This window comes from Saimiri boliviensis, chromosome 2 (assembly GCF_048565385.1).
Source record: "Saimiri boliviensis isolate mSaiBol1 chromosome 2, mSaiBol1.pri, whole genome shotgun sequence".
NCBI lineage: Eukaryota > Metazoa > Chordata > Mammalia > Primates > Cebidae > Saimiri > Saimiri boliviensis.
Window position 1 is genome coordinate 133,669,570 of NC_133450.1, and position 11,345 is coordinate 133,680,914.

General features: G+C 43.2%; 1 pseudogene; it reads right to left on the minus strand.

The window, feature by feature from the left end:
- Nucleotides 1-7,227: 7,227 nt before the first annotated feature.
- On the minus strand, nucleotides 7,228-10,455 carry LOC101037903 (homer protein homolog 2 pseudogene; annotated as a pseudogene).
- Nucleotides 10,456-11,345: the final 890 nt, after the last annotated feature.

Below are 11,345 nucleotides of genomic sequence, written 5' to 3' on the forward strand. Positions count from 1 at the left end.
TATTCTTGGTGGCAGTGGCTACAGATCAGGGGCTCTCCAGTCCCAGGACTCAGGGAGAAACCAGGCCAGTCAAGTGAGACTTCGCACACTTCTGTCTCCTCTCCACAGATGCCCACTCCCAGGTGCAGCTGGTGCAGTCTGGGGCTGGGGTGAAGCAGCTTGAGGCCTCAGTGAAGGTCTCCTGCAAGGCTTCTGGATACACCTTTTCCACCTATGGTATGCATTGGGTGTGACAGGCCCCTGGATAAGGGCTTGAGTGGATGGGATGGATCAGCACCAACACTGGGGAGCACTGTTGCTTGGTGTAAATAGAGTTTGAGGAGAGGTGCGTGTGTGCCAGGAACCCTGCACATATAAGGGGCAGGATCCATGGTGACCCTCTGTCTCAGAACCTCTTCCCAGGGTTGAGTGTCCTGCTCAGGTGTCAGATGACACAAACCCCTTCCTCCTCTGAAAGAGCATCCCTCTGCTGAGTGTCAAGGCATCCATTCCTACCCCCAGGGCAGGAAGGCAGGTGACAGAAACAAGCAGGTTTGTGGGACAGAGAGGGAAGAAAAGGGATAGGAAGCAAGGAAACACCTTGTTTCCAGGACATATAGTCTAAAGTCCCACTGTGTATTTTGGAGTCCCAGCTGAATGAAGCTGGAGATTCTCCATTGTGAACTTTCCTTGCACAAGATGGTTCTTGGTGGTGGGGGATGGTTGGGGGAAATGCTGAATAAGTTCTCCTCTTTGCTGAGCCCAGGGTTCTCACCCTCTGTGGTACATGGTGTTTTCCCTGCCCGGTTGAGCCACCCCTGCTGATCCCCTACCTGCTGCTCCCCAGGTTTTGCTTCTTTGTTCATATTCTTATCCTTTTCTAGATTTCTCTTCATGAAGGCCCCTTGTTAGCCTTGAGTGGCAGCATAACCTAGATCATCACATTTTAGAAGATCTGAGGACTCTTTTTGTACCACTGTACACACACACACACACACACACACACACACACACACACACACACACCAGTTCCCCACATCTCCTTTCAATTCCTTACAGGAAAACACACAACTGCCTTGGAGGAATTGTTTGCATGGGCCATGGGAGCGACAACGAGGCATCACTCATCTCTGAGGATACAGGATCTCCATGTCAAAGAAGAAGAAAGGCTGCAGGTGCACAGAAGCCCAGTATTTCAGGATCTGGGGGAGGAATCACAGAAGATCAAGTACAGCAGGACTGACCAAGAGGAACACAGCACTGATGGCAGATTTGAGTGAGGAGAACAAGGTGAGGCCTGATCTTATGTTTTTTCTCCTTCTTTCTGTTGACGTGATGTGTCACACTGACTGATTTGCATATGCTGGACCATCCTTGCTTCACTGGGATAAACTGTACTTGGTCATGATCAATGATTTTTAATGTGTTGTTGGATTGGGTTTGCTAAGATTTTCTGGTGGATTTTTGCATCTATATTCATCAAAGATATTGGCCTGTAGGTTTTTTTTTTTTAATTTCTTTGTCTGATTTTCATATCAGGGTAACACTGGTAACTCCAGGATGTGTATTGCAATTGAAATGTGTGTGGGTACATTCAGGTTGGTAAAAGAAAATAAAGAATTAAGGAAAAATGGGGAGGATTACATTAGCTGTTTTGAGGCAATTATCCTGGGCAGGAAAGATCAGTCAGAGTTGACATTGCTGTGAGTTTGAACAGGAAGTTGCTGAGCAGATACACTTGGAGAAGTAATTATTTCAAGGCTGTGGTGGCCTCTGTGCAAGGTTGTAGCTGTGCAGAGTCTACTTATGACAGTTCTTGCTCTCAGGAATATGTATGTTAGACCCTCCTTCATGGCCTTCCCTAGCTTAATTCATTAGAGTTTTACCACAAGTGGCTCCATTTTGATTCTGATACATTTCACAAGCTCTTTCTAACACTACTTCTGAAGAAGATGACTCTGACAGTTTGCATGGAACAGGTTTAATTCCACATCCACACCCCATTTTGTTCAAGTAAGTTTATCCCTTCACTCTTAGTGGCCAGTTGTATTCCCAGATGAGTCTACACACAACACAGTGGAGGGTTCTGAGCAAATGGGGAGAGAAGGAAGTCCCATCAGCCTCTCCCATGTGCCTGCAGGAGCCACGGCCTGAGCGCCACCTGCACTCCAAGAAAATGCCTTGAGCCCTGGAATGCAGACCATGGAGAACATCTGTTTCTTCTTAAGGAAGTAAGAAAGGCAAATATAAAGGCGAAAACAAACACTGCAAATAAAGAAAATGAATTAGAATCAAAAGGAGCCCCAGACCACTGCTGATGCTGACTGGCTTTAGTGTCAGGACAAAAGTCAGATGTGAAATTTGTGAGGTTCTACATGACACTGCCCCTGGCCCAACCTCTCTGTCGGCTGTGATCTAACTTCTTAAAGACTGTTCTAGTACGGGAATCTCCCTGAGGTTTCTGTCCTGAGTCCGATTGGGGAAGACTCACCAGGCACCACTGAGTTTCCTCAGGACTCTGATGCTGGTGAATACGGATGAGGACTTTTCATCTCTGTAAGCGTCATGTGTATTTTGTTCATGTGAGAATAGGTCCTCATATTAAAATAATCTTTCTAAAATTATGTCGAGAGGGATAGCATTAAGAAAAATACCTAAGGTAGATTACGGGGTGACAGATGCAGCAAGCCACCATGGTACGTGTATACCTAAGTAACAAACCCACATGGTCTGCACATGTCCCCCAGCACTTAAAGTATAATGAAAACAATTATGAAGAGATGATAATAGTAAGCACAGAATTCTAAACTTAGAAAGTTTCACTAGAGAAACTGTCAGAAGAAGATGAAGACCCATATCCTGACAGGAAACCAGCCTCCATCTGCACCTGCCTCTGGGGTTGACTCTGATCAGTGGCTCCTGAGCCCCTCCTGCAGCTGATTTTGCTACAGCCTTCCTGCAGGAGGTTTGTGCCTGGACTCACACTGGCCTCCCCTCACTGTGTCTCCTGCACAATAACACATGGCTGTGTCCTCGGCTCTAAGGCTGTTCATTTGCAGAAACAGCGAGTTCTTGGCATTGTCTCTGGAGATGGTGAATCTGCCCTTCACGGAGTCTGCGTAGCTTGTGCTACCCCCATCATATCTAATGTATGAGACCCACTCCAGCCCCTTCCCTGGAGCCTGGCGGACCCAGCTCATCCAGTAGTTACTGAAGGTGAATCCAGAGGCTGCACAGGAGAGTCTCAGAGACCCCCCAGGCTGAACCAAGCCTCCCCCAGACTCCACCAGCTGCACCTCACACTGGACACCTGCAAACAAAGACCACCTTGTCAGAAACTGTTACACATACTTACTGTTTATCTCAGTAATGTCCATTCACACTCATTTTTCTATTTCTCCATGAATTACCTTTCAAAATAGCAATAAGTAAAACCCAGCTCAGCACAAACTCCATGGTAAGTTTAGTTTCTGTGTTCAGTCGTGATCACCAAATGCAAACACTTGAAAATCCCAGGGCTGGGGCTCCTCTCCAAGAGCTGCAGGGTCAGGGCTGGGCTGGTTTTCATCAGCAGAGGGAGGCCTGTATTTGCATGTCTCCTGCTATATAGCAAGATCTGTGGTGAGAGGCATGACGAGAGAGTGGGGCTCAGAGCATGGGACAGTGTCCTGGGGGAGATTCGTGATATTGATGGCATTCGGAAATTGTGGTTTCTTATTGTAAGTTTGTTCTATGATAAAACCTTAAAACATATGAAAGTTATAATTTTGTAATTTCTATTCTAAAACAGTTGTATTGTGGTACAATATATCTGCATAAACTGTATATATTTAAAGTTAGCACCAATCATCTTTTATTTTTACATATGTAGAGAAAACATGGTATGTAGTATTAATGTTATTTCCACATTACACGTGAAAAATCACCAGCAAAAACACAGATGGGTTGTAATATAAATATTCAGCTGAATTTTATTTGGATTTGAAAAGAAGGAAATTCTGACATTTGCAACAACACAGATGCACCTGGAGGACATGATTCTAACTGGAATAAGTCAGATGCAGAAAGACAAATGCTTCGTGATCTCATTTACATGTGGGATCTAAAATGTCCATGCTCTTAAAGCAGAGAGTAGAATAGTGGGTCCCAGCACCTGTGAGGAGAGGGAAAAAGGGTGATGTTGGACAAATGGCACAGAATTCTAGTTGTGCAGGTTGAATGACCTCTGGAGATTTAACGTACAGCAATGTTCCTGTATTTAAGATTGTATTGTAAATGTGATTTTTGCTAAAAAGGTAGATCTTAGGTTTCCTCGTGTGACACACACATACACAGTGCATTCAAAATAAATGGTAGCTCTGAGAGAAGATGGATATACAAATTACCTTGACCATGATGAGCATTTCACAATGTGTATCTGATACGATTTGTATCTGTGTCCTGTCCCAAATCCCAAGTTGCAACATAATCCTCAATTGTGAAGGTCACAATTGAGGTGGGAGGATGACTGGGCCATGGGGTGGTTATTTCATGGATGGTTTGGAACCAGATCCTGGTGCTGTTCTCATGAGGGCTTGTGAGTTCTCACAAGATCTGATTGTCCAATAGTGTGTAGATGCCTCCCCCTTTCCTGTGGTTCCTGCTCTGGTCATGTGATGTGCCTGCTCCCCTTTGTCTTCTGCCACGAATCTAACTTTCCTGAATCTCCCCAGAAGGACAAGCCACTACACTTCTACAGTCTGCAGAAACGGGAGCCAATTAGACATCTTTTTTTCCCCCTCAGATTACTCAGTCTCAGGCATTTCTTTATAGCAGTGTGAGAATTGACTAATACATCATCAAAATATCAAGTGGGGCACCTTAAACACATATATTATCAAAATATTTCAATCATACCTTAAAAACTAAAAAAATAAAACGTACTCTTAGAGAAAAGCAATACATACCTCATATTTTCTCAATAAAAATGAGACAAAATAGGAAAACATACACTAACACATTTCTAACACCTTTGCTTATAATACTCATAAACTGGAAAGAAATTTAAAATTCATTAACAGGAAAATATATCAAAACATTGTCATTTATTTACTTAATGGACTGACTCAATGTAAAATCTCTCTTCTTCTCTCTGTCTCCCTCTCTCTCCATTTGTACATGAAAACATTAAGATTTCATATGAAAATCAGTCCATTAATTGAATAAATGACAATATGTTGATCTAATTTTATATATTAAATAACACGAATTAACCTCAAAAATAGCAAAGTAGCCCCTTACCAAAATAGGTCTATAATGTTTGATTACATTTATATAAGGTTCAAAACAGAAAAAAAACATAGGTCTATAGTATCAGAAATCAAAACATTTCCCCAATGTAGGTGTTGACCGCAGGCACAGAGGAAGACCTGTGCTGTGGGGATAGACTTGTTTTTCAGGCTATCTTAGGTTTTGGAAACAAGGATATTCACATTTGACAGAAACTCTCCAGTGACACATTTCAAATCTATGCATTTTTTTCTTACATGGAAATTTTATCTCATAAAAACAAAAAAAAATGTAGAATAGTTTAAAATTCAGCAAATAGTAAAATTAATATTCAACATTATTCAAACTATGAACATTATTACATGAATTAATAAAATGCATTCAGGTATGCCTACTAAAATTAAATCACAGAAATAAAAAAAATAATGGTAACATCTGAAACTTAATAAACATACATTTCACAGAGAAGGAAAAAAATGTCAAGACATATGGAACATGTATTTTTTTAATCAAATGTCACTATATTATTTATGCAATATTTTAACCTATGTCATTAGTGTAAATTACTAATATTTTGTGTGATATTACAACAAAGAACTTTAAAAGAAAAAAGCATATTTGAGAGCACATGAACTAAATTGAATGTATTTCCAATGTTAGTCCAACTTTTACACCTGTAGTAATACTCTGGTTTTGAGAATTACTTTGGAAAAAGTAATTCTTTTTTGTAAATTGAACAACAATTTATTAAGCCTCGACTTTGTACCAGGCATTGTGCTAGGCACCCTCACTATGGGCTGTTCCCAGACCAGAATCATCTACTTAGAAATTAAAACCAAGACAAGAACCATTGTTGCAACCATCAAAATTGGGGGTCAGGAAGCTGTACGTGGATGCAGGTGATTCCCAGGCCAGAAAATGCACTCACCAGAAACTTGTTTTCCAACTCTCCATGAGTCTCCAGAAAATAATTGTTTTAAAGCTTCTCAGTGTTGACAGAGAGGAATATTGTCTCTGTGCCCCAGTGGGGCAGGTGCCTGGTGGACATTCAAATATTCTGAATGCTATTTGATAAAAGGAGCCCGATGGCCTCCTCTAAAGAATATCAATATTTGTATTAATCAGAGCTACTAGGTAGGCTGAGGCAGGAGATTTGCCTGAACCCAGGAGGTAGAGATTGCAGTGAACCAAGATTGCACCATTGCACTCCAGCCTGGGCAATAGAGCAAGACTATGACTCCAGGGAAAAAAACTTCTTTTTTTCAGTTCGAATGGTTGAAACAGCCTTTATGAAAGATATAAACATCCCTGTCCTGACTGCCTAAATGTTTAACCTAGACCTAGTTTTGGATTCCGGAGTCAGAATCTTCCAGTTGTCCACACCCTCACAAAGCCAGAGAAGCGAGAGGAGATTTATCTTCTGGAAAGGACTGAGTGGATGGCACAGCTGGTTTGGAAACACGACAAACTGCACCTGCATTTACAGAAGAACACACACAGGAGAACGACCTAGTGCTGTATGGTCTCACACGCACGTGTGGGACCCAAGGGCGTGCCCAGGCCTAGCCAACCCTAGTTATCAGTGCTGGGGATGGAGAGGCCTGGGTTGAAGTCGGGCGGGTCATCGAACTTCCGGTCCAGCAGCTCCGGGAAGCTGTTCGCCTCCACCTCCAGGTGGCGCTGTGGGCGTTTGCTCGCCTCAGTGTCTGTTTAGGGAGCGCCCTCTGACTTCCTGGTTTTCATTCTCTCTCGGCCGCCTGGAGCTTCTCAGAGACACAGCCGTGCTCTGACAGGAGCTGAGGCGAGATTTCACTTTGTTTTCGGAGACTTTTCAGCTCCTCTCCTGTTCTGGGAGCTCCGCCTCCAGCCCCTCCATCCTCCTCTGTAGCTGTGCATTCTTCTCCTCCTCCCTGTGGGTGTCCCGACCTCTTCCCCGGCTCCGGCTCCGGCAGCACTGTGGTCCGTGGGGCGTGGCTCTCCTCAGGGCGCAGCTGCAGCTCCTGCTTCTGCTCGGTGGCCGCGCTCTGCGTCCCGGCACGCGCCCTTCTCAGACTTCCGGTGTGCCTTTCTCAGACTTCTGGTGCGTGTCGGCTGCGGCCGAGAGGCCTTTTCATTGCCGCCCTTGACACTGGTTGCCGGAGCAGAAGATGGGGCTTCACGCCCAGATCGCTGGGAACCATGACTCCAGCTCCCGGTGTTCTCCCGGGCCTTGTCTTTGGGCGTCTCAGCAGCTTCTTTCAGCTCCTGGAATTTCTCTGCAAACGTTGCCAGCTGCTGCTCAGAGGAAAACCCCAAACCAAACACAGGGTCGGCACTGCTGTCGGCCCCTGCCCAGACTTCTGCGGCGTTTTGGGGAAGGTCATATTTGGTGTGATTGTGCTGTTGATGGTCACCTTGGCTCCGCCCACGCTGATGATCCGATAGTGGTTCCTTTGACGTCATAGAAGGAGGCAACGGTGACCGCTGCTTGCTCGCAGGATCCAGTTCTTGATGTTGGGGTTAATCTGAAAGACTTGGGCTCTGGTGAAGTTGGGCTGTTCTCGCAACTCCAGCACTGCTGTGGGGGCCCAGCTCCCTCTGAGGCATATGCTGCAGCCCGTGCACACCAGCCTCAGCCCTGGCACTGCTCCAATCTGTGTGGCTGCCTGGGCGTGGGCCGTGGAAAAAATAATTCTAAGACATAAAAGGATAATGTGTAATAAGGAGACATCAGCATTCTATCTCAGAAAAAAAAATTGAAAATGTGTAATACATGCGAACTCCTGAGTATAAACCTTGAAGCACAGGGACGGTCTCATGTATGTTGTTTTGAACAATTGAAGCAAAGCAGAATGAAATTAAGTGTTTCTGTGTTTGTCTAGTTCAAAGAGAGACAAGCTTCAAGTCCTAGGGACACACACAATTTGCCTGCTTCTGCCCATCTAGGAGCTACTTGCTGAAGCCTTCAGGAGGCAGGAGGGTGAATGAGTTTCTCAGGACAATCTAATCACACCTGGACAGGGAGAAAAATTCATGACCTAGGATGGATTTAAAAATATGTGGTTAAAATTTCATTGAAAATTGTGAAATTTTGGTTGTATATATAGAGTACAAAGCTATATTATGATTTAGAAATCCAATATAATAACTGAACTGAACCAATTGACATATATATCTCCTCCAATCCTTATTTGTGTGTGTGTGTGTGTGACAAGAACATTTGAAATTTGTTCTTGGCTATTTTAACATAGCCAGTAGACTATGTTTAAACTTACAAATAGACATCAATTTATGTAAACTATACAGAATGGCTGAAATCAGTTATGGATTACTATAATTTAAATTTTGTTAGTCATTAAGTTTTATTCTTTGGGATATATTTCATAATTATTTTATAATAGGATTAAATATTAAAGACCACAGATGTATTCATAAGTTTGTGTGTTTACACATATGTCTATAGATGTAAATTTATGTCCCCATAGCTATGTAGTTGCTGATATCAACAGTTGTTAATAAAACTCTAGAAGAATAAGTGAAAATTATTAGGATAAATTATTTCTTGAAGGTATAGGTATTTTTTTATTGCATTTTAGGTTTTGGGGTACATGTGAAGAACATGCAAGATTTTTGCATAGGAACACACATGGCAGTGTGGTTTGCTGCCTTCCTTCGCCTCACCTGTATCTGTCTTTTCTCCCCATGCTATCTCTTCCCACCTCCCCACCCCCATTCCTCCCCCATTTCCCCTCAAGGGACCCCAGTGTGTAGTGCTTCCCTCCCTGTGTCCATGTGTTCTCATTGTTCAATACCCGCCAGTCAGTAGAGTGAATCGGCAACCAACAGAATGGAAAAAAAAATTTACAGTCTACCCATCTGACAAGGGGCTGATATCCAGAATTTACAAAGAACTAAAACAGATCTACAAGGAAAAAAAAAAAAAAAAAAACAAGCCCATTCAAAAATGGGCAAAGGATATGAACAGATACTTTACAAAAGAAGACATATAGGAGGCCAGCAAACATATGAAAAAGTGCTCATCATCACTGGTCATTAGAGAAATGCAAATCAAAACCACGTTGAGATACCATCTCACACCAGTTAGAATGGCGATCATTAAAAAATCTGGAGACAACAGATGCTGGAGAGGATGTGGAGAAATGGTAACACTTTTGCACTGTTGGTGGGAGTGTAAATTAATTCAACCATTGTGGAAGACAGTGTGGCGATTCCTCAATGACCTAAAAATAGAAATCCCATTTGACCCAGCAATCCCATTACTGGGTATATATCCAAAGGATTATAAATCATTCTACTATAAGGACAAATGCACACGAATGTTCATTGCAGCACTGTTTACAATAGCAAAGACCTGGAACCAACCCAAATGCCCATCAATAATAGACTGGATAGGGAAAATGTGGCACATACACACCATGGAATATTATGCAGCCATCAAAAACGATGAGTTTGCGTCCTTTGTAGGGACATGGATGAACCTGGAAACCATCATTCTCAGCAAAGTGACACAAGAGCAGAAAATCAAATGCCACATGTGTTCACTCATAGGCTGGTATATGTATTTTTTAAATATCCATAACCTATAAATTTAAAAATTACTAAAACACAAATATCTCAATTAAAAATTATGATAAGTATATTGAAATATCACAATCTCATAAGATTCCATAGTCCTGCAAAAACAAGCCAGCCTTCTGCAGCTGAGACAGGAAATCTCCCCCTGCACATGCTCCTGGAAACTGTCCTGTCCTCAGTGGGTCCCGGGCGCCCCCTGGTGGCCCCATGCGCCCCTGCAGGAAGGTTTGTGTCTGGGCTTACACTGACCTCCACTCACTGTGTCACTAGTACATTAATGGACGGCTGTGTCCTCGGTTTTAAGGCTGTTCATTTGCAGATAAAACGTGTTCTTGGAGTTGTCTCTGGAGATGGTGAATTGGCCATTCACGGAGTCTTTGTAGTTTGTTCTACCCCCATCAGGATTAATTTCTCCAATCCACTCCAGCCCCTTCCCCGGAGCCTGGCAGAGCCAGTACATCCAGTAGTTACTGAAGGTGAATCTAGAGACTGCACAGGAGAGCCTCAGGGACACCCAAGGCTGAACCAAGCCTCCCCCAAACTCCACCAGCTGCACCTCACACTGGACACCTGCAAACACAGAGACACCCTTGTCATTAACTGCCACACATATCCACTGTTCCCCTTGATCATGTCCACTCACACTCAGTATCTCTAGTTCTCCATAAATCACCTTTAAAAATAGCAACAAGGAAAACCCAGCTCAGCCCAAACTCCATGGTGAGTCCTCTGTGTTCAGTGCTGATCACTGAATAGAAACACCTGAGAATTCTGGGGCTGGGCTCCTCTCCCAGAGCTGCAGGGTCAGAGCTGGGCTGTTTTTTATGAGCAGAGGGAGGGCCCTATTTGCATGTCTCCTGCTACAAAGCAAGCTCTGGGGAAGGGCAGCTGAGGAGAGGGCGGTGCCCAGAGCAGACGAGAGTGCCCTGCAAAACATTGGCAGTCATCCTATCTCTTGGGAAAATATAACTTCAGATTATGTGATTGTGTGTTGATAATCATTGAGCAGTCATCTTATTTTACTATTACATAATTGTCAAATATCTTTAATTCAAGTGTCAATGTTGCATGTTTAGAAAAGATAAATTATACACAGAACAGTGCAGTTGTGCAGTGTGTCCTATATCACACATCTGGACAGAGTTAGTCCCATCTGTGCCTGTGTCGCCAATTACTGGAAGAAACTTCTCCCCTGATACACTGCTCCAGAGCAATGTGGGACATGTCGAGGGAGGTTTCAGGATGTCCCACCTGTCATAACTGATTTATGTGATTCTACTTTTTCTAGTGTTTATCAGAAATATACAATCAGTGTTCACATGTGTGTGTCTTCGGGAGTCTATGATTATTCAAGTGCCAGTATTCACCTCTTGCTCCCTCTTTCTCAGCCAATAGATCCATTTTTGTAGCAGCTTTATTAAAAAATCAATCAATAATGAATTCAAATTGATAGAACAGCATATGGGAAATGTTGATATATATGTACAGTCATTGAATCAGCACTTCAATCATATAGTCAACAA